Source organism: Mustela erminea, chromosome 1 (assembly GCF_009829155.1).
Source record: "Mustela erminea isolate mMusErm1 chromosome 1, mMusErm1.Pri, whole genome shotgun sequence".
Taxonomy (NCBI): Eukaryota; Metazoa; Chordata; class Mammalia; order Carnivora; family Mustelidae; genus Mustela; species Mustela erminea.
In genome coordinates this window covers 47,675,102-47,698,677 of record NC_045614.1, presented here as the reverse complement: position 1 = coordinate 47,698,677, position 23,576 = coordinate 47,675,102, and the positions used below count along the sequence as shown (strand labels likewise).

At 39.9% G+C, this 23,576-nt stretch overlaps 1 long non-coding RNA gene across 4 annotated transcripts in view; it reads right to left on the bottom strand.

Moving 5' to 3' along the window:
* Positions 1-23,102, bottom strand: part of LOC116579942 — a 93,260-nt gene extending 70,158 nt beyond the window's left edge. For all 4 annotated transcript variants that reach the window (XR_004281471.1, XR_004281470.1, XR_004281472.1 and 1 more), the window contains exon 1: positions 23,036-23,102. This is a non-coding gene — a long non-coding RNA (uncharacterized LOC116579942). The remainder of the gene's footprint in view (positions 1-23,035) is intronic.
* Between the last annotated feature and the right edge of the window lie 474 nt (positions 23,103-23,576).

The window sequence follows — 23,576 nt, the reverse complement described above, 5'->3', positions numbered from 1 at the left end:
GATGGCTTGGGATGGGAGGAACACAACCAAATGGATATGAACTAACTTTAAATGGAAATTCATTTACAGGAAATTGTCTCTAATATATGAAACATCCATGTCTGCCAACGTTATGAAAATGTGGACATCCTGTAAATACCCACCTCATGCTTATTGTTTTTGAATTTCCATGAAATCTCATTTTGAGAAGTTAGTTTTCTGCTCAGTATAGTTATGACATACAATCAATTCAATAACATAGCACTGAATTTTAAAGTAAAGTTAATGGGCTTGGATATTCAAAGCGTCAACCTGATTTCTTTTTCTCATCCTGAACACCCGCCTTTCAGATGAGATTTATGTATCCCATGCCAAGTATGGATTTAAAAATCAAAGTAATTGAAGCCATTGTATACAAGAAAAATACTTTGGGGACCTTTACAACGTTTCCTATAAATGCATTCTGAAATATGAAGCCTGAGACAGGTGTAACCTTGAATATGAATGCCTCCAAGAACTTCCACAGATTTCTCTAGAAGAGACATCATTGACAGAACAGTTTCCAGTCCCCTTTCACGAAGGGAGGAGGCCAAGAAAAATGGCCCCAAGAAGTCAAGGAATTGTCAAGGTCCACAGTTAAAGCCAGAGCCAGAAGATACTCAAAATTCCCAATTTAGTCCGAACCTTCTTCTGCTCTAGCATTCTAGCTATACTCTACCAACCAGAACACCAATAAAATTCTCTAGGCAACCAGAGTAAGGTTTGTATGAAGTTGTTCACAGTTTTGCTAATGAAAACCAACTGTGACACAACAACAACTCCACAACAACACACCTTTACATCTGTTTTGTTCACCGCAGTACCTCTAGCATGGGAATAGTGGCTGGTATCTGCAGGCGCTCAGTTAATTGACTTGTTCAATGTATGAGTGGTCTCTTGTTTATTAGACACTTGGAGGACACTTCACATACATGACTTCATTTAATCCTGCACTCAAATCCTGCTGTTATGAACTCAATTGTGTCTCCCAAAGTTTGGATGTGGAGTCACCCCCAATGTGACTATAGGAAGACACATGGCTTTTAGGGAGATAATTCAGGTTAAATGGGGTCATAAGGGTGGAGTCCTAACCTAACAAGACTAGTGTCCTTCTAAGAAGAGGAAGGGACAACAAGGAGCCATATAGAGAAAGGACCTTGTGAGGATACAGTAAGAAGCCATCTGTCTGCAACCGAAGGAAGAGCCTTGAGGAAAAACTGACCTTCTTAGCATCTTAACTGTGGGCTTCCAGCCAATGGAACTATGAGAAAATGAATTGTTTAAGCCACCCAGCCTCTAGTAGTCTATTCCAGCAGTCCTAACTGACCGATAGATACACTATCAGATCAACAGGATCTTCATTCCATTTTTAAATTTTTTATCCCATTTTATAGATAAAGAATCTGAGAGACTAATAATTTCACTAATGTTACCATGGCTGGTTTCTGGGTTTCCGGAAGGTTGATAGTTAGATGATGAGTGTCAAAAAGAGAGGAGATAAAATTTTAAATAGAATTTGATGTGCAGTAAACTTAGAGGTCCACCAAGGAAATTCAAAAATAAATAAGGAACCGAAAATATAAGTGTTGTAGATAACAATAAAGTAGCTCTTGGTTTCCCCATTTTCTTATTCTCCCCCAATTTTAGGCCACACATTGTCATGGCCTGTTTCCCTTTCCAATAGGACAGTGTCAGTTTTGGAAATAGCAACCTCTGCATGGTGTCTTGAGTGGCGATGGGAGTAACTCTGACAGTCCAGAAAGGATCCTACATGCCTCGCAGTACTAGGACAGTTTTCTCCGTCTCCCCTGTGGATCAGCAACCAAGGAAGAACTGCTTCTTCCCCTCAACCCGCCAGCTTCCAACCAAAGTTGACCTCAGTGTCAAGTAAGGTATCTTATTCCTTGATGTTCCCCAGTACAAAACAACATAAATTCCAAAAATCCTTTATGTTGAAAGGTGAGTATATTCATGTAAGTCCGTTTAACTAAAAACATAGCATCCATTACAAGAGTTCAGGAAAATGGCTCACTAATAAAAACTCTAGTCTTGTACATTCAACAGAATGAAATTTTCCTGTACCATCTTCATCCTGAGCCTAGGACCCTCCTTTCAGTTTAAGGTGGAAACTTGGATATATATCCCGTTTTGGGGAGGGGGATGTAGGAAGCAGACAAATGCACAAGAAAAAAAAAAAAAAAAACCCACAAGCAAAACATCCCATTTGACTTACACACAATTCATTTTATCAGCAAGCTGGTGCTTGGTAAATATTCACAGTCCAGGACTCGACCAAACTTATACTCCTTTCAACGTGACCACACTCTGACCCTCAGAAAATGTCATTTCTCAGGAAGGGTTTTGAAGCTTCCCAAGGGTAAGAAGTCAGAGTTCTCTGACTGCACCCAGAAATGGGCCTTGTTGTCTCCTATAAAGCCACACAAAGAATCACATACCTCAAAAGTATACTCTGAAGAGCTTGGAAAAGAAGAATTCTGAAGGGAAGCAACAAAAATAGAGAAGCCAGTCTTGCATAAAACACATTCACCCAGTCCAACGTGCTGCATGAGTGTCTTGCTGGAACTAAGAGAAAGCACAGTTGAGAAGGCCTCCTGAAGTTATCATAGGCTTAATATTCTTGTCCAAGCAAACCAGAGGGGGCAGCACAGTACCCCCAAGACCAAAACAATTTACCAACAGAACATTCTGATCAGGCTCTCCCAGCCACTCTCTTCAAGAAAAAGGTTAGTCCTCCCGAGACCTTATGTTACAAATTGGTAAAGCATTTTGGCTAGATGTCTATGTTTACAGCAAATACAACATTGCTATCCTAACAGCTAAAGAATTACACACCAGCTCCTCCCAGTAGCGGTGAGATTCTCCATTTCATTTGAAATAAGGAAATAAATGTCTCTACAGTTTAACATTATCCCAGATTCTGGATCACACAGCAGTGTAATTGGCAACCTTGCCTTAGCAATATTGTGCTCAGGGAGAAAAGCCATCCATCTTTTCAGTATACTTTTGTAGCCATTAAAAGTGCAGAACTGAGCTGAAAAGCCACTTAAGAAAAAACCTGAGAGGGGACAGGACTTAAAACCATCATTAATGCTGTCTTTCCAAGCTGCTAACTTGCAGCTGGAACGGAATACTTGAATCAGAACTGAGGCCCCATCTGCAAACACATTGTAATCCACTCCCCTCAGGAGACAAAGGCACATTGTTATCATGTAGAGATACACTATGTTCAATTAATACCAGTTTATCCCCTACCCATAGTACTAAAGTTCACCTAACACACTGAAAAGACTTAAGATATTTAGGTTCATAATAAATTTCATTAATATGTTCAGAAAGAAACCACCAAAGGTTCTACCAGTCCTATCTGATTCTCCCCCCTTGGGGCTAGCTACTCAATCAGAAAGTGGGTTTTTTGTTAATGAAAGGTAACAGAGTGAATCATTTAAGAACACAGGCACAGGAGTTAAGAGTGTGCAAATCCAACAGAATTTCTATATTAACAGACATGTTCTTTACCTGTATTGTCCAATCTGGTAGCCATTAGCTATGTGTGGCTATTCAGCATTTGAAATCAAACACAGACAGGTAAGGATCTGGTTTCTCATTTAAATTAATTTAAATTTATATAGCTTCATGTGTCTAGTGTCCGTATGGTCCCCTTCGTCAAACTCTTAGTGGGATCACACTATTAAAAGACCCTTTAATCACCTTACACCAAAAAAAACTTTCTACAATATAATTCTTAGCATATTATTCCTCTACTATCTAAATCCCCTGTACTAGGCCCCTATGATTTTTAACAGAATAATACAGTCTGGCTTTAAAGACCCCTTATAGAGGCGCCTGGGTGGCTCAGTGGGTTAAAGCCTCTGCCTTCAACTCAGGTCATGATCCCAGGGTCCTGGGATTTAGCCCCGCGTTGGGCTCTCTGCTCAGCAGGGAGCCTGCTTCCCTTCCTCTCTCTCTCTGCCTGCCTCTCTGCCTACTTGTGATATCTGTCTGTCAAATAAATAAATAAAATCTTTAAAAAAATAACAAAGATGCAACATGGGGGCTTAAGCGGGTAGGAGAAGAATAAATGAAACAAAATGGGATTGGGAGGGAGACAAACCATAAGTGACTCTTAATCTCACAAAACAAACTGAGGGTTGTTGGGGGGAGGGGGGTTGGGAGAAGGGGGGTGGGATTATGGACATTGGGGAGGGTATGTGCTTTGGTGAGTGCTGTGAAGTGTGTAAACCTGGTGATTCACAGACCTGTACCCCTGGGGATAAAAATATATGTTTATAAAAAATAAATAATTATAAATAAATAAATAAATAAATAAATAACAAAGACCCTTTATAATCTGACCCCAAGCTGATGTTTCCCATTACCTTCCACTGTCCCCAGATACAATCTACTGGGTTGACCAGATGGAACAACTTGTCCTCCCTCACACCAGTGATGCATACTGTTTATTCCATACCTTTTTGACCATATGCCCATCTAAAATGTTCCTTTTCTTTTTATTAATTCATCATGCTTATCCTTTGAAGACTATCCCAAGACATCTCTTTCAAAAGGCCATCCCCTCTGAGCTACTTAATAGAAGAATGAGACATTTAATAATTGCATACCCTTTACTTTCTTTAAGATTTTATTTTATTTGAGAAAGAGAGTGAGAGAGAGAGAGCGAGCGCGCACAAGCTGGGGGAGTGGCAGAGGGAGAGAGAGAGAAGTAGACTCTGCACTGAGCAGGGAGTCCAATGCTGGGCTGGATCCCAGTATCCTAAGATCATGACCTGAGCCGAAGCCAGCCGCTTGACCACCTGAGCTACCCAGGCACTCCCACATATGCTTTATTACTACTCTACTTTTCATGCATGCATTTCTTGATTGTCCCCAGGAACCAAAGCTCTTTAAAGACGATGAGTTATACCTTTCTGTCTCCCCAACAGTGCCTAGCATGGTACATGCACAGATTAGAGGTTGGTTACATAGGAGACTAAGAAATACCGTTAAGCATGAACACAGGTCCTATTCAATTACAACATTAGGATTTTTGGAAATTTCTGCCAGTTAAATCACTAAAGGTATTTGAAATACCTATCTCAAAATAACTGCATTTTGAACAAACACCAAAGAAGATGATCTGGGTAAATAGTTGATTATCAAACCAACGTATACTTACAAACAAAACCCTGAATTTGCTGAACTTCTAAATCCTGCTCCCGAAACTTCCCAAGTTGGATTTAAATTTGTCCTTCCATCTCTTGTGGTTTTTGCTTCCTCAACTATTTTTCCACCTGTCCCTGAACTCCCCCTTCCCTTACCCTCTGGAGTCTCCTTTACGCAGTTCTCAATCCTTGACTCCCTATCACCGTCAGCCCCACTTGGGAAAACTTCTTCACGCTTTTTCATGCACCTGATCTACCACCCTCTAAAGCCTCTCTAAAACCCCATCCCCCACTATTTCCTCCCTGTCCACTGAGAGGACCCTCTACCACTTCCCTTAGCCAACAGATAGCTGAAGAAAGAGAAAGATGAAGGTGATCAGAGAGAAAATATCTTGAAAGCTCACGTGGGCTAGAGTATTAGCAGTGGTTTCTGGCACAGAAGAGAGATCTTTGATTTCAGGAACAGCTGTCTTCAAAATAAGGCTCCAAATAGCTTTTTGTAATTTGTACTCCCTTTTCAGACATTCTCTAATGCTGTGGTTCTCCAACTTTGGAGTGCATTAGAATCATCAGGAGTCCTTGATGAAATGCTCATCTCTGGGCATCACTGCTAATGAATCTGCATCCATATGTCTAGAGCTACCCAGAAACCAGCATTCTAATGATGGCTTAGCCCCTTCTCTCACAAGAGCAAAAACCACACTGACAAACATTGCAAATGTCTCCTCTTCCGCTCTCAGACAGACTTCTGTTTTCTCTCTACATGCCAAGACAACAGAAATAACTAACTGCAGCAAAAAGACTTAAATCTCTCGAAATAACAGACTGTTTCCCAATGAGGGTAATTAGACCAAGAGGCTGGAGCAGGGCAAGACAAACGGGCGTGGAAAGCAAAGACTAAAAGGCTCACAGTAACCAGAGGTCAAAGGAAATGGCAAATGATGAATCTGAAGATAAGAGCTGGGAAATTCAGTAAAAGCAGAAGGGGGGGGGGTGCTACTATAAAATCTTATCATATGTGCAACATCACATTTAATTGCAAAATGTCCATTCTTAGAGGAGAAACTCACCACATTTTAACACAAAGTATCTAAGCTGAATCAGATGGAGTAATATGGTCCAAGATTCATCTAATCAGGTCATTTCCTGAGATCAAAGAAAGAGAACAAAGAAGGAAGGGTAATTTCCCAGCCTAAGCTGGGTCCTGCCATCAGAAGTAGGAGAACAGAACATTTGCAGGAAATTGCAGGTGTTAGAAGAGGAGAAAGAGGATCCTAATAATCACAGCTAACATGGCCACACATGCTTGGGCAGATGTTTATACTGACTGTCCCAGCATCATTATTCATATCACCCCTTTTTCCTCCCAGAAGTCTTCATTTAGCAGCAAATTATAAAGTCACCCTAATAATAGCTAATAACCATGTGCTAGGCACGGAGCTATGTGCTCTACTTTCATCATTTAAACCATTGCTATAGGGGACTGGCATTAATGTTACTGCTACGCCTTCCATTGAGCTGAGGAATGCTGGAAGTTACTGGAAGTTAAATTACTTGCCTATCACCACACAGTCAGTAAATGACAAGACTTGAACTCATATCTGCAGAGGCAGTTCTCTTAATCCAAAATTGGTAAACTGTAGGCCACAGACCAAACCCAGACCACTATCTACTTTTTTAAGTTGAGTTTTATTAGAACATAGCCACCCCATTTACTTCCATATTGTTATAGTGCTTTCATACTACAAAGACAGAGCCAAGCAGCTGCAACAAAGACCTTCTGGATCTCAAAGCTGAAAATATTTACTACCTGGCCCTTTATGGAAAAGAGCTGCTGATCTTGATTCTTCCAGACAAGTGCAGGAAAGGTCGCTCAAGCACAAACTCACAAACTTGAAGCTCCTACCAGGGATGGCCCAAGGTCAAGGAGAACATGACAAAAGAGAAAGATATTTTTTCCAGTGTAGATATTTCCAGTTTGGGCAGGAGGGTGGGCTGTTTAGGGTCTTTTTACCTTAAGATTTATAGCAGATTGCACATCAATGGCTGCAATAAACAGAGCACTCTTTGTAACAAAAAACAAACAAGCAAAACAGTGAGGGCACATCTAGGGACACGGAAACCGGCAGAAAGAGCGTCCAATGGCCAAAACATAAACAATTTATGCAACGAAGGAATACCGAATTATAATCTTAAGTATAAATACTTGTAAATCCATAGTGATACAAGGGAAGAAAGGAACTAAGGAAAGAAGGAACAAAGGAAGGGAGGGAGGAAGGACAGCGGTGGGGGGAGGAGTGGGCAAGGGGAGAAGAAACCAAGGGAGTAGAGATCAGGGGAGGGAAAGGAAGAAGGGAGACAGGAACGGAGAAAGGGAGAGAGGAGAGCTGCTGTGCAGAGTTCCAGATAACCCGTGTGGATACGCCAGGCTAAATGAGGAGGAGCCAAACTCCTCATTGCTTAAGGATGACCCAAACATAGCGACTTCCTCCCAAAGGGTAAAGGACAAAATGGTGTAGGGAGAGTAACTTTGCAGCAGACAAACCCGACAAACATGACCCCAAGCAGGCAATCAAATTTCGTATCAACAGTGATGAGTCATGTGGATAACCTCTACCCCTGATCTGCTGTGATAAGAATGGCATTTTCTCTCTGTGGTCTTCTGGTCTTCCTCCTGGACCTATAAGCCCATTCTAATCATGAGAAAAATATAAGACATGTCCCAACTGAGGAGCATCCTAGAAAACACCTGACCAGTATCCTCAAAACTGTCAAGGTCATCATAAAAGGAAACTCTAAGAAATCATCACAGCCAAGGGAAGCCTCAGGAGACATGACCACTAAGTATAATGAGGGATCCTGAATAGGATCTTGGGGCAGAAAAACGTCATTAGATGGAAACTAAGGAAATCTAAATATAGTATGCTCTTTAGTTCATAATATTTACCAATATTTGTTTACTGAGTATGACAAATGTACCATATTAATTAATATAAGAGGTTAAAGCTGGTATGGAATATATGGGAACTCTTTCTACTTTCTGCATGATCTTCCTGTAAATCTAAAACTATTCTAAAATTAAATTTATTCAAAAAAAAAGATGACAAAAATAGCACCTACTTTTCCACATTTAAACTCACAGAGAATCTAATTTGGAAGAGATTTCCTTTCCCTGTGCAGTTTACATACTGTAATTCTAATTTTGTCTGGAAGGTGCAAAGCACAGACTTCAAAATGATTCCCACATAAATAATGCAGCTTGTGATAAGTGCCTAAACAGAATAAATTAAACCCGGTATATAGATTACCAAGTTACTCTGAGTAAAATTCTGTAGAAGAAAAACACCACTTGGGACAAAGGAAGCACTGCTTACTGAAATTCTAGAAGATATCACTCAGGCTTCAACAGCATAGACAGTCTACTTTGTTTGGCTTTTGGATGAATATGAATAGGGCTAATGTCACCCACTGTACTCTGAAAATTGATTTTCCTTCTCAGGAAAACTCTGAAGGAAAGAATACATCCAGTCAAACCTATACGCCTTATAGTCTTCTCAATGCTAGAATATCTAGGATTTCTCTACAGATCGCTGTTAAAGGTCACTGGACAAGATATACTAAGAAAATACATGACCCAAGTCCTATATCTCTGTCTCAGCCACACTGACTTCTCTCCATGCATGGATAGGCTCAATTATCTTAACATGCTCTTTTCATTTTTATAACACTGAATACAACTGTACCCAATTACTTGTGCCATTATCCATCGAATGTCCATCTTATATCCATATTCAACTCAAAGCCTTAAGAAAACCACATCTATTTTGTTCACTTCCAGATTCTGAGGATTCTATGTCCCCAAGTCCTGTCATGTAGTAGGCACTCGATAAATATTTGCTGAATGAATGGATTTATCAATTGTAGGTTAGTAGAGTTTAGCTCAAGTCTACAGAAAACCCCCTCATTTCAAATCCATACACTTCCCTTGGCAGTTTATTTAATATATTTGTTGTGAGGAACATCAAAATCTTGCCTTTGGCTCCTTGGCTTCATTTGTGCTAAGTCAGTGTTATAGGTTCAAACTACTCAGTAATGGGAGAGAGAAGTGATTAGCATTACCTTCATGTTCAAAGTGTCAGAGGAAAAATATAGAAAGCAAAGAGTTGTACATGAGCTCCCATCTGCATTATTGATTTCTGTTAACATCCTTACTTGTCTGGAGGCTAATTTCTCCTGGGTCTTGGCTAATTTTTTTAGACTATGTTACTGCAAGTCTATGCTAATTCACACAGCTCCTTCAACCAGAATCTTATGTTTTAAATATCTACCTCTCAAATAACACTGACCAGCCTAGAAATGCTCACAATTTATAGAAAACTTAGAGAGTCAGTGTTTTGCCATGGAAAGAGTATGCAACCAAGGCTCACAGAACCTCATTGAAGTCTTGACTTAACCCCTTTTACTGATTTCTTTTAACAGACTCCACTCTAGGCACACAGTGCAGCTATAGGCAAGTCAACCTCACTATCTTAACCTCATCTCTAAATTTAGATGGAGAGATTAGGTCAAATATAGAATAAGCATAAGCAACCACCATCCTGCCTACTCAAAATTCTGCAAAATCATATAAAAGTTATTAAAACAAAATAAATCTGTAGCATTGCACCTTCTTTGGGTATTATTTGCTGGATAAGAAATTGTGCATTTAAGTTCTGAGTGAGCCAGAAATTCCAGGACTCCCTAAATATAAAAGGCATTTAGGATCAATTCTTAAAAGATCCAAACCTGGAGAAAACTACAGATGACAATGTGATGTGCAAGAAGACTCACTAGAAAGGGTATGTGGCTCAGAAGAAGCCTAAATCCAGGCAGAGGTCATGAAGAGGTGACTAATACAAGGAGGTGTTCACTTCATCAAGAGGACTAAGGGAGAAAAGAATTGGAGTGGTAAATGACAACTCATATTTTACTCTGTATATTTAGGTATTTACCTTGATTACAAAGAGAATCTATTAGAGTTTATTTTGCATGTAAATAACTCTGAAATAAACTTATTAGTAGAATTAAATGATGCCTCATTCCAGCTCTAACTTCCTCTTCTTCCAAATAAAGGTTCACAAGAAAAGTAGAAGCAAATTTCCCAGGACTACTCAACCCATCACCCAGAAAAGAGGCAGCAAATGAAGGGACAGTTTTCAGGAATGTTACAAAATGTCACATTTTGTAATCAGAGTAACAGACTCTCAGTGTCCCCAGGTGAAACACATCTCTGTTATTGCTTCTTTACACTTAAAGATTCCCCTTACAACCTGAGCAGAATAATAGAAAAACCTGACTCTCTGCTGTGAGTTTAAGTAACATAAGGACAGATCATGGGAATTTTCCAAAGAGAGAGCTGGTACAGGGCAAAGCATAAAAACATTTCTTGGTTCTCCTCCCATTTTGAAGCCCTGCTTTCCAAAGGCTGGCTATACTCAGTTCCGAAAAACCTCATTTCAATTAATCTTTCTGATTGTGGGTCACCCCACTCCATGGCTCCCAGATTACACAGCAGAGGACACTAGAAAAATAGAGCTGATATATGGTTAGAAAAGCAAAAACTACAGAGAAGGCAGGTAGCAGAGTTATTACCCCTACAGTATGGATTTATCCAATGAATATCAAAAGGTCACTTCTCCTAATCTAACTTAGAGCATTACAGAACTCCCATTCACTACTGAGCCATTTCAAACTTACTTTCTAGACTAGGCTAGAAGAAGGCTGAACATAAACTGTCTCCAGATGTCTTGAGTTTTCTCTTAAAGGATAAGAGAAATCAAGAGTTAAGTCTGGAACCATTGCTACCTTGCCCCCTTTACCTTTATACCATGGCTATAGCTCTACTTCTACAATATGGCAAGTCTCCTAGGAAACCAAATATAAAAGGCAAGTTTATGAATATAAAACATGTCTCCATGCTGCAGTGACAGACCAGAGAGACAGGCAGGAAATGAGGTCAAGGTGTTAGTGTCTGGGATAGGACAAGAGAAGCTGAAATGCAAAGTAAGCAGAGAAAAGGTCTGAAAAGGACCAAGAGAAAGAAGAGTTTATTGCATCTTTACCAACTTGCTGTGGGGAATGGAGACTCTAAGGCAATACAAACATGAGGTCTTTGACTCATCCGTCCTGACTTACACATTCCCTTAAACAGCAAGACACAGAAAGCAATTTTACTCCACATTACACTGACCATATAGATGTGCTGCTCATGCCATTCTGTTCTGTGTACTTTCTCCAAATAGATCCAAAATTCTAAGCCCAAGGATCATGGTTCCATGTGCCCTACCAAAGACATTAGCTCACATTATATACACGTATGTATGCATATATGTGCATGTGTATGTACATGAAACAAGTCATGATTACTGACTCCCTGCTCTATTCCTTGTTCTGGGTGGGCCCATCCTTTTCAGGCAAAGTTAAGGATGAGGAACAAAACACTAACTGTCCTCTGAGGTTCCCCTGAAACACACTAACCTCCTCCAGGGATCAGAGGAAAACACTTTCACCTTTTCTCCGTCTGTTTCTTTAAATAGTTGACAATGCCAATAAGTAGAACAGGAAAACACAGACACCTGTGTGCTTTATTACTTGCGCCAAATCGAGGGGAGTCAGTAGGTCAAGGAAGAAATTAGCAATATCCAAAGGTCTTAAACAACAGTCTGCAGCACTGGGTGTGGTGAAAAAATAATGAATACTGTTTTTTCTGAAAATAAATTAATTAATTTAGAAAAAAAAAAACAGTCTCCACACACCCTTTTTGTTATTAAGTCAATTTCCTACAAGAGTTCATTTTGTGGGGGAGGAGTCAAGATGGCGGAGAAGTAGCAGGCTGAGACTACATCAGCTAACAGAAGATCAGCTAGATGCCTTATCTAAAGATTGCAAACACCTGCAAATCCATCGGCAGATCGAAGAGAAGAAGAACAGCAATTCTGGAAACAGAAAAACAACCACTTTCTGAAAGGTAGGACCGGCGGAGAAGTGAATCCAAAGCGACGGGAAGATAGACCCCGGGGGGAGGGGCCGGCTCCCGGCAAGCGGCGGAGCAACGGAGCACAAAATCAGGACTTTTAAAAGTCTGTTCCGCTGAGGGACAGCTCTCCAGAGGCTAAACCGGGGCGAAGCCCATGCGGGATCAGCGTGGCCTCAGGTCCCACAGGGTCACAGAAGGATGGGGGTGTCTGAGTGTCACAGAGCTTGCGGGTATTGGAACAGGAAAACCGGCTACAGAGACAGAGCCGACAGTAAGCTCACAGCTGGGGGTTACCTTGAACCGGTCGCAGGCTCGGTGAGCTCGGAGCGCGGCCGGAGGTCAGGCAGATGGGAGCAACTGGGCGCTATTCTCTGAGGAGTGGGGCCCCGGGCTCTGGGCTCCTCCAGGCCGGAGACCAGGAGGCCGCCATTTGTATTCCCGTCCTCCGGAACTCTACGGAAAGCGCTCAGGGAACAAAAGCTCCTGAAAGCAAACCCGAGCGGATTACTCAGCCCGGCCCCTGGTAAGGGCGGTGCAATTCCACCTGGGGCAAAGACACTTGAGAATCACTACACCAGGCCCCTCCCCCAGAAGATCAACAAGAAATCCAGCCAAGACCAAGTTCACCTACCAAGGAGTGCGGTTTCAATACCAAGGAGAGCAGCAGAATTCCAGAGGAAGAGAAAGCAAAGCACGGAATTCATGGCTTTCTCCCTATGATTTTTTTTTAGTTTTGCAGTTAATTTAATTTTTTTCATTTTCATTATTTTTTCTCTTCTTCTGCTAAAATTTGTTTTAACTTTTACCCTTTTCTTTTTTAACGTTTTTTAACTACTTTATCTAATATACATATTTTTTCTTTTTTATATTTTTCTTTATTCATTTTCTTTTTTTTCTTTTTTTTTCTTTCTTTCTTTTTGAACCTCTTTTTATCCCCTTTCTCCCCCTCACGATTTGGGATCTCTTCTGATTTAGTTAAAGCATATTTTCCTGGGGTTGTTGCCACTCCTTTAGTATTTTACTTGCTCCTTCATATACTCTTATCTGGACAAAATGACAAGGCAGAAAAATTCACCACAAAAAAAAAGAACAAGAGGCAGTACCAAAGGCTAGGGACCTAATCAATACAGATATTGGTAATGTGTCAGATCTAGAGTTCAGAATGACAATTCTCAAAATTCTAGCCGGGCTCGAAAAAGGCATGGAAGATATTAGAGAAACCCTCTCAGGAGATATAAAAGCCCTTTCTGGAGAAATAAAAGAACTAAAATTTAAACAAGTTGAAATCAAAAAAAGCTATTAATGAGGTGCAATCAAAAATGGAGGCTCTCACTGCTAGGATAAATGAGGCAGAAGAAAGAATTAGTGATATAGAAGACCAAATGACAGAGAATAAAGAAGCTGAGCAAAAGAGGGACAAACAGCTACTGGACCACGAGGGCAGAATTCGAGAGATAAGTGACACCATAAGACAAAACAACATTAGAATAATTGGGATTCCAGAAGAAGAAGAAAGAGAGAGGGGAACAGAAGGTATACTGGAGAGAATTATTGGGGAGAATTTCCCCAATAGGCAAAGGGAACGAGCATCAAAATTCAGGAGGTTCAGAGAATGCCCCTCAAAATCAATAAGAATAGGCCCACACCCCGTCACCTAATAGTAAAATTTACAAGTCTTAGTGACAAAGAGAAAATCCTGAAAGCAGCCTGGGAAAAGAAGTCTGTAACATACAATGGTAAAAATATTAGATTGGCAGCTGACTTATCCACAGAGACCTGGCAGGCCAGAAAGAGCTGGCATGATATTTTCAGAGCACTAAACGAGAAAAACATGCAGCCAAGAATACTATATCCAGCTAGGCTATCATTGAAAATAGAAGGAGAAATTAAAAGCTTCCAGGACAAACAAAACTGAAAGAATTTGCAAACACCAAACCAGCTCTACAGGAAATATTGAAAGGGGTCCTCTAAGCAAAGAGAGAGCCTACAAGTGGTAGATCAGTAAGGAACAGAGACAATATACAGTAACAGTCACCTTACAGGCAATACAATGGCACTAAATTCATATCTCTCAATAGTTACCCTGAATGTTAATGGGCTAAATGCCCCAATCAAAAGACACAGAGTATCAGAATGGATAAAAAAACAAAACCCATCTATATGTTGCCTCCAAGAAACTCATTTTAAGCCCGAAGACACCTCCAGATTGAAAGTGAGGGGGTGGAAAAGAATTTACCATGCTAATGGACATCAGAAGAAAGCAGGAGTGGCAATCCTTATATCAGATCAATTAGACTTTAAGCCAAAGACTATAATAAGAGATGAGGAAGGACACTATATCATACTCAAAGGGTCTGTCCAACAAGAAGATCTAACAATTTTAAATATCTATGCCCCCAATGTGGGAGCAGCCAACTATATGAACCAATTAATAACAAAATCAAAGAAACACATAAACAATAATATAATAATAGTAGGGGACTTTAACACTCCCCTCACTGAAATGGACAGATCATCCAAGCAAAAGATCAGCAAGGAAATAAAGGCCTTAAACGACACACTGGACCAGATGGACATCACAGATATATTCAGAACATTTCATCCCAAAGCAACAGAATACACATTCTTCTCTAGTGCACATGGAACATTCTCCAGAATAGATCACATCCTCGGTCCTAAATCAGGACTCAACCAGTATCAAAAGATTGGGATCATTCCCTGCATATTTTCAGACCACAATGCTCTGAAGCTAGAACTCAATCACAAGAGGAAGTTTGGAAAGAACCCAAATACATGGAGACTAAAAAGCATCCGTCTAAAGAATGAATGGGTCAACCGGGAAATTAAAGAAGAATTGAAAAAAATCATGGAAACAAATGATAATGAAAATACAACGGTTCAGAATCTGTGGGACACAGCAAAGGCAGTCCTGAGAGGGAAATATATAGCGGTACAAGCCTTTCTCAAGAAACAAGAAAGGTCTCAGGTACACAATCTAATCCTACACCTAAAGGAGCTGGAGAAAGAACAAGAAAGAAACCCTAAGCCCAGCAGGAGAAGAGAAATCATAAAGATCAGAGCAGAAATCAATGAAATAGAAACCAAAAAAAATAGAGCAAATCAACAAAACTAGGAGCTGGTTCTTTGAAAGAATTAATAAAATTGATAAACCCCTGGCCAGACTTATCAAAAAGAAAAGAGAAAGGACCCAAATAAATAAAATCATGAATGAAAGAGGAGAGATCACAACTAACACCAAAGAAATACAAACTATTATAAGAACATACTATGAGCAACTCTATGCCAACAAATTTGGCAATCTGGAAGAAATGGATGCATTCCTAGAAACATATAAACTACCACAACTGAACCAGGAAGAAATAGAAAGCCTGAACAGACCCATAACCAGTAAGGAGATTGAAACAGTCATTAAAAACCTCCAAACAAACAAAAGCCCAGGGCCAGACGGCTTCCCGGGGGAATTCTACCAAACATTTAAAGAAGAACTAATTCCTATTCTCCTGAAACTGTTCCAAAAAATAGAAATGGAAGGAAAACTTCCAAACTCATTTTATGAGGCCAGCATCACCTTGATCCCAAAACCAGACAAGGATCCCATCAAAAAAGAGAGCTATAGACCAATATCCTTGATGAACACAGATGATAAAATTCTCACCAAAATACTAGCCAATAGGATTCAACAGTACATTAAAAGGATTATTCACCACGACCAAGTGGGATTTATTCCAGGGCTGCAAGGTTGGTTCAACATCCGCAAATCAGTCAATGTGATACAACACACCAATAAAAGAAAGAACAAGAACCATACGATACTCTCAATAGATGCTGAAAAAGCATTTGACAAAGTACAGCATCCCTTCCTGATCAAAACTCTTCAAAGGGTAGGGATAGAGGGCACATACCTCAATATCATCAAAGCCATCTATGAAAAACCCATCACAAATATCATTCTCAATGGAGAAAAACGGAAAGCTTTTCCGCTAAGGTCAGGAACACGGCAGGGATGTCCATTATCACCACTGCTATTCAACATAGTACTAGAGGTCCTAGCCTCAGCGATCAGACAACAAAAGGAAATTAAAGGCATCCAAATCGGCAAAGAAGAAGTCAAATTATCACTCTTCGCAGATGATATGATTCTATATGTGGAAAACCCAAAAGACTCCACTCCAAAACTGCTAGAACTTATACAGGAATTCAGTAAAGTGTTAGGATATAAAATCAATGCACAGAAATCAGTTGCATTTCTCTACACCAACAACAAGACAGAAGAAAGAGAAATTAAGGAGTCAATCCCATTTACAATTGCACCCAAAACCATAAGATACCTAGGAATAAACCTAACCAAAGAGGCACAGAATCTATACTCAGAAAACTATAAAGTACTCATGAAAGAAATTGAGGAAGACACAAAGAAATGGAAAAATGTTCCATGCTCCTGGATTGGAAGAATAAATATTGTGAAAATGTCTATGCTACCTAAAGCAATCTACACATTTAATGCAATTCCTATCAAAGTACCATCCATCTTTTTCAAAGAAATGGAACAAATAATTCTAAAATTTATATGGAACCAGAAAAGACCTCGAATAGCCAAAGGGATATTGAAAAAGAAAGCCAAAGTTGGTGGCATCACAATTCCGGACTTCAAGCTCTATTACAAAGCTGTCATCATCAAGACAGCATGGTACTGGCACAAAAACAGACACATAGATCAATGGAACAGAATAGAGAGCCCAGAAATAGACCCTCAACTTTATGGTCAACTAATCTTCGACAAAGCAGGAAAGAATGTCCAATGGAAAAAAGACAGCCTCTTCAATAAATGGTGTGGGGAAAATTGGACAGCCACATGCAGAAAAATAAAATTGGACCATTTCCTTACACCACACATAAAAATAGACTCAAAATGGTTGAAGGACCTCAATGTGAGAAAGGTATCCTTCAAAATCCTTGAGGAGAACACAGGCAGCAACCTCTTCGACCTCAGCCACAGCAACATCTTCCTAGGAACATCGCCAAAGGCAGTGGAAGCAAGGGCAAAAATGAACTATTGGGATTTCATCAAGATCAAAAGCTTTTGCACAGCAAAGGAAACAGTTAACAAAATCAAAAGACAACTGACAGAATGGGAGAAGATATTTACAAACGACATATCAGATAAAGGACTAGTGTCCAAAATCTATAAAGAACTTAGCAAACTCAACACCCAAAGAACAAATAATCCAATCAAGAAATGGGCAGAGGACATGAACAGACATTTCTGCAAAGAAGACATCCAGATGGCCAACAGACACATGAAAAGTGCTTCATATCATTCGGCATCAGGGAAATACAAATCAAAACCACAATGAGATATCACCTCACACCAGTCAGAATGGCTAAAATCAACAAGTCAGGAAATGACAGATGCTGGCAAGGATGCGGAGAAAGGGGAACCCTCCTACACTGTTGGTGGGAATGCAAGCTGGTGCAGCCACTCTGGAAAACAGCATGGAGGTTCCTCAAAATGTTGAAAATAGAACTGCCCTATGACCCAGCAATTGAACTACTGGGTATTTACCCTAAAGATACAAACGTAGTGATCCAAAGGGGCACATGCACCCGAATGTTTATAGCAGCAATGACCACAATAGCCAAACTATGGAAAGAACCTAGATGTCCATCAACAGATGAATGGATCAAGAAGATGTGGTATATATATACAATGGAATACTATGCAGCCATCAAAAGAAATGAAATCTTGCCGTTTGCGACAACATGGATGGAACTAGAGCGTATCATGCTTAGCGAAATAAGTCAAGCAGAGAAAGACAACTATCATATGATCTCCCTGATATGAGGAAGTGGTGATGCAACATGGGGGCTTAAGTGGGTAGGAGAAGAATAAATGAAACAAGATGGGATTGGGAGGGAGACAAACCATAAGTGACTCTTAATCTCACAAAACAAACTGAGGGTTGCTGGGGGGAGGGGGTTTGGGAGAAGGGGGTGGGGTTATGGACATTGGGGAGGGTATGTGCTTTGGTGAGTGCTGTAAAGTGTGTAAACCTGGTGATTCACAGACCTGTACCCCTGGGGATAAAAATATATGTTTATAAAAAATAAAAATTAAAAAAAAAGAGTTCATTTTGCATTACTTACTCCATCCCCCACTTCCCCCCCCCAGCTTTCTCACAAAGTGGAGCTGATTAAAGGATGTCTGACTACCCCTTGTAATTATAATTTCCCCATTTGGGCATCATCTTTCTTATTATAATTTCATTATCATAAGGTGGGGTTTCCAGGGACAGGGCAGCTAGCAGCAGAGTGACTGTTCTGACAAAAACCTTGAACTTGGGGCGCCTGGGTGGCTCAGTGGGTTAAAGCCTCTGCCTTTGGCTCAAGTCATGATCCCAAGGTCCTGGGATCGAGCCCCGCATCAGGCTCTCTGCTCAGCAGGGAGCCTGCTTCCCTTCCTCTCTCTCTGCCTGTCTCTCTGCCTACTTGTGATCTCTGTCAAATAAATAAAAAAAACTTAAACAAAACAAAACAACAAAAAAAAACCTTGAACTTCCCTTAGTCACATGCCTGCTATGTTCACATCCTTCTTGACGCCCCCTTGCAGCTGGCTCCATGCTATGTATTTTTCTCCCTGCCTTGTACCAGCTGTTCCACTCCCTGTGACTGACCAACAAAGTAGCTCCCGAATTTGTTTATGCTAATTTTTATTCCTACCATTTCTTCGACTCCTTTCTCCCATACAAGAGATGCCCCCATAAGCAGTATTTTTGATTAAATAGTAACATTAACATATTAGAATAACTACAATTTAGTGAGCATTTCCCTTGTTTCTGGCATCATACTAGATGACACATAGGATATCCTTATAGGACTGAATCTTCATAACTGTCATAGGAGAATGGATCTATTACTATCTGCATTTGGCAAAAAGCAAGTTCAGAATGATCACTTTCTCAGCATCTGCTGGACTCTAAGACCGGTGCTTATTTTTTTTTTTAAGATTTTATTTATTTATTTGACAGAGAGAGATCACAGTAGGCAGAGAGGCAGGCAGAGAGAGAGAGGGAAGCAGGCTCCCTGCTGAGCAGGGAGCCGGATGCGGGACTCGATCCCAGGACCCTAAGATCATGACCTGAGCCAAAGGCAGCGGCTTAACCCACTGAGCCACCCAGGTGCCCTAAGACCGGTGCTCTTAACCACAATGTACTGCCCAAGGCAACCATGAGACCAGGGTTTTGTATCAGGAAAATATTTAGATTTTGGACCACATGTTTGTGCCCCCCGCCCATATTCATATGTTGAAACCCTAACCCCCAGCAGGATGGTGTTTGGAGACTGGGCCTATGGGAGGCAATTAAGTCATGAAGATGGGACCCTCATACAGGAGTAGTGTCCTTCTAAGAAGAGACACCAAAGAACTTGCCGCTTCTCTCCGGCATGTGAGGGCATAGCAAGAAAACAGCCATATGTAAACCAGGAAGAGGGCCCTCACCAGGAACCTAATCAGTCAGCACTTTCATCTTAGACCTCCCAGACTTCAGAACAGTGAAAACTAAGTGTTTACTGTTTAAGTCATCCTGTCTATGGCATTTATCTTTTTTTTTTTTAAGATTTTATTTTATTTATTTGACAGACAGAGATCACAAGTAGGCAGAGAGACAGAGAGAGAGGAGGAAGCAGGCTCCCTGATGAGCAGAGAACCCGATGTGGGGCTCAATCCCAGGACTCCAGGATCATGACCTGAGCCAAAGGCAGAGGCTTTTAACCCATTGAGCCACCCAGGCACCCCTATGGCACTTTTCTTAAAGCAGTCCAAACTAATGGTTTGCCTCCCTCTCTGTTTTCATCTTATTATGATGACAAAGATGCCACAATAAAAAATAATAATAATAATAATAAGGCAGTCCAAACTAAGACAATATATGTAGAACTGACTTAAATTGTTTTTTTTTAAAGATTTTATTTATTTATTTGACAGAGAGAGATCACAAGCACGCAGAGAGGCAGGCAGAGAGAGAGGGAGAAGCAGTTTCCCTGCTGAGCAGAGAGCCCGATATGGGGCTCGATATGGGGCTCATATGGGGCTCGATCCCAGGACCCTGAGATCATGACCTGAGCTGAAGGCAGAGGCTTAGCCCACTAAGCCACCCAGGTGCCCCAATTTAAGTTTAATTTCCTATGAAGACTATGTAAACCTACACAAATCTGAAAATGATTTTTTATATATATCTTGACTTAGACTTTTAAAAATGTAGCCACCACAATCTACGATGGGCAAGAAAACTAGAGCATATAGTCGGAATTCAATAATTATTGGTTCAATTAGGCAGTTGTTAGTTCATGATCCACTATTTCTTTCCAGGATTCTTAGTAATATTTTTCCTTACCAACAGGATTGGATTTATTAGCCCATGCCACTTACTAATATTCATAGAATGGGTATAGCATGGCTTCCAATACCCAAAGACCAAAAATTCTCCCCATTTAACACCTAAAATTCTACCATTTGGGGTTCTTTGGGGCTGTGCCCTTTTGCTAAACCCTCTTTAAGATATAAATATATAAATATAAGTTTATTCACTGAGAAAATAATTCTAAGCTACTGAGAGCTTACTGTGAATTACCACTCCAAATGCTATCTGGCCAAAACGAACTAGAACAAAAGGATGGAGGAGAGTCAGTTCCAGAGGAAGAGAAGGAAAGCCTTGAAATGCAGGATCTGGGCCAAAGAGGCTGACAGATCATTCAAGACAAACCCTTCCCCGTTATGTTGGCCTGGATCAGTCCAGCTGTCCATTATGAAATAGTTCAGCAGTGCTGTGTAGGAGATGATATCATTTATTTAAATAATATGCATCATATTCATAGCCACTGGGGCCTACTTAGCCCCAGTGCACAAAGTCCAAAAAATAAAATTGACAGATTACACACGCTACGTTTGATCAGTTCTAACCGGCCAAGTGAGAGCCCCAACTGTAATAAACTTGATTTAAAGGTAGAAGTATTCAAGTATCATTTTTACTGAATTAGAAAGGAGCTTCTTTTATCCTAATCAAAATTATACACTTTTTTAATTCAAAAAACTTCAGTAATAATTTGAATTGCCAAACTCTTTAATCATAAAAATATTTGCCTTTCAAAATTGACTAGAAGTATTAAAAATGCCACCTTTCTTATCCCTTAGAGGTCGAGTGCTCATTTAACCTGAGTCTTTTACTAAATACATGAAGAGTTTTATAAGTTTAAAAGAAGGGAGAATATGTAGAAAAATGTTTTTATTCTTCTTACTTCCTTACTATCAGTTTATTTTTTAAGAGGTCTTTTCTTAATTTTTTTAGTATAATGTTCAAAAATACTAGATGCCCAAAAGGCTCAGAAAATCAAATATGTTATTTCCTATTCCAGAGCTGAAAGCTGTCAAGACCAAAGTTATCGCTATTGCTGAATTACAGACATTGGAATTAAAATCTTAAGTTAAACAAACATCAATAAGCTGTACCAGCCAGGACAGTTTAATCTTTAAAAACTCAACAATTTAAATTTCTTCCTAAATATAAATAATAATTCTGGGCAAGTCATCATATTTTAATGAAAATCAGAAACCTTTTTTTTTTTTTTTTTTTAGTGATCCAAATGATCTTTTTTTCTCATTTCTTTTCAGTGTTCCAGAATTCATTGTAGAAACCTACCTTTCAAAATGACTGGGTTTTTTTGTTGTTGTTGTTTTTTCCTTTTGTTTTTTAAAAGATTTTATTTATTTATTTATTTATTTATTTAAGAGAGAGAGAGAGAGACCGAGAGCACAAGCTGGGGGTGCAGCAGGCAGAGGGAAAGCTGACTCCCTGCTAAGCAGGAAGCCTGATGCAGGGCTTCATCCTAGGAGCTTGAGATCATGACCTGAGCTGAAGGCAGATGCTAAATTGACTGAGCCACCCAGGCACCCCTAAGTTTTTGGTGTTTTTTCCTAAGATTTTTTTTTTTGGAGAGAGAGAGAGACAGCATGCACCGGAGTGGGGGGTGGAGCGGGGAAGGAGGGGGAGGAGCAGACTCCCCACTGAGCGGGGAATGTTTTGTGGGGCTCGATCTCAGGACTCTGAGATCACCACCTGCGCCAAAATGTCTGCCTAACAGACTAAGCTGCCAGGCACCCCTTAAAGTAACTCTTGATTATCCTATAGCTTAGGGAGAGGAGCCAACTGAAATAGTATCTGAAAAACTACACTGAAGCACTACTCAAAAATAAGGGATAGCAATTTATTATAATTTTCACAGTAAATTCTTTAGTTTTTACTTTTTAAAATATCCAGTTGTCGTGTCTGAATGGTTTGCCTCCCTCTCTGTTTTCATCTTATTGAAGTTACATTGTATGGTAGGCTGCTATGCATTCTACAATCATGCAATGTCATCAGTATACTTTCAGCTAACTCTAGGTATTAACATATTTCCTGAACCTGTCCTAGAATCTACTATACTTTTTGACCTAATTACCTTACTTCATTAAAATCTTAATTAGCAGGAAACAGGGTTGAAAAGTATAAGTAGGGCCGTAAGCTTTAAGAAAAAAAAATATGTAAAGAAGCCAGAAAATAGCTAACATTTATTAAGTGATCACTAGGTTCTGAGCTCTTGACATATTAAGTCTTTAATCCTCACAATCATTCTACCAGGTAAGTACACTTACAAATAAAGATAAGGTCTCTGAGGTATAAAAGTAAGTTACTTCTAAAAGTTCACACAGCTACTTAGCAGACATAGGCAAGTTGCTAAAAGATTAGATGGAACTATCAGACAATGTTACCTGTACAATAGGCTCCCCCACCTCCTTTATCCATGGTCCTGCTTTCTGTAGTTTTAGTTACCAACGGTCAACTGTGGTCTGGAAACAGATAAACCTCTTTCTGAGGTATCAGAAGATCATTAGTCACCTCACACTACGTCACAATATCTACATTGTTCACCTCACTTCACTTCATCATGTCGGCATTTTATCATCTCACATCATCACAAGAAAATGACAGGTGAGTAAAGAATACTAAGATATTTGTGGGTTTTTTTCCTTTTTTTCTAAATTTTTATTTAATTCTAGTTAGTTAATACACAATGTAATATTAGTTTCAGGCTACAATTTGGTGATTCAACACTTACATACAATACTCGATGTTCATGACATGTGTACTCCTTAATCTCGACCACCTATTTAACTCATCCCCCTACCTTGATCCCCTCTGGTAACCATCTGTTTGTTCTCTATAATTAAGAGTCTGTTTCTTGGTTTCTCTCTCATTTTTCCCTCTGTGATCCTTCATTTTGTTTCTTAAATTCCACTTGAGTTAAATCAT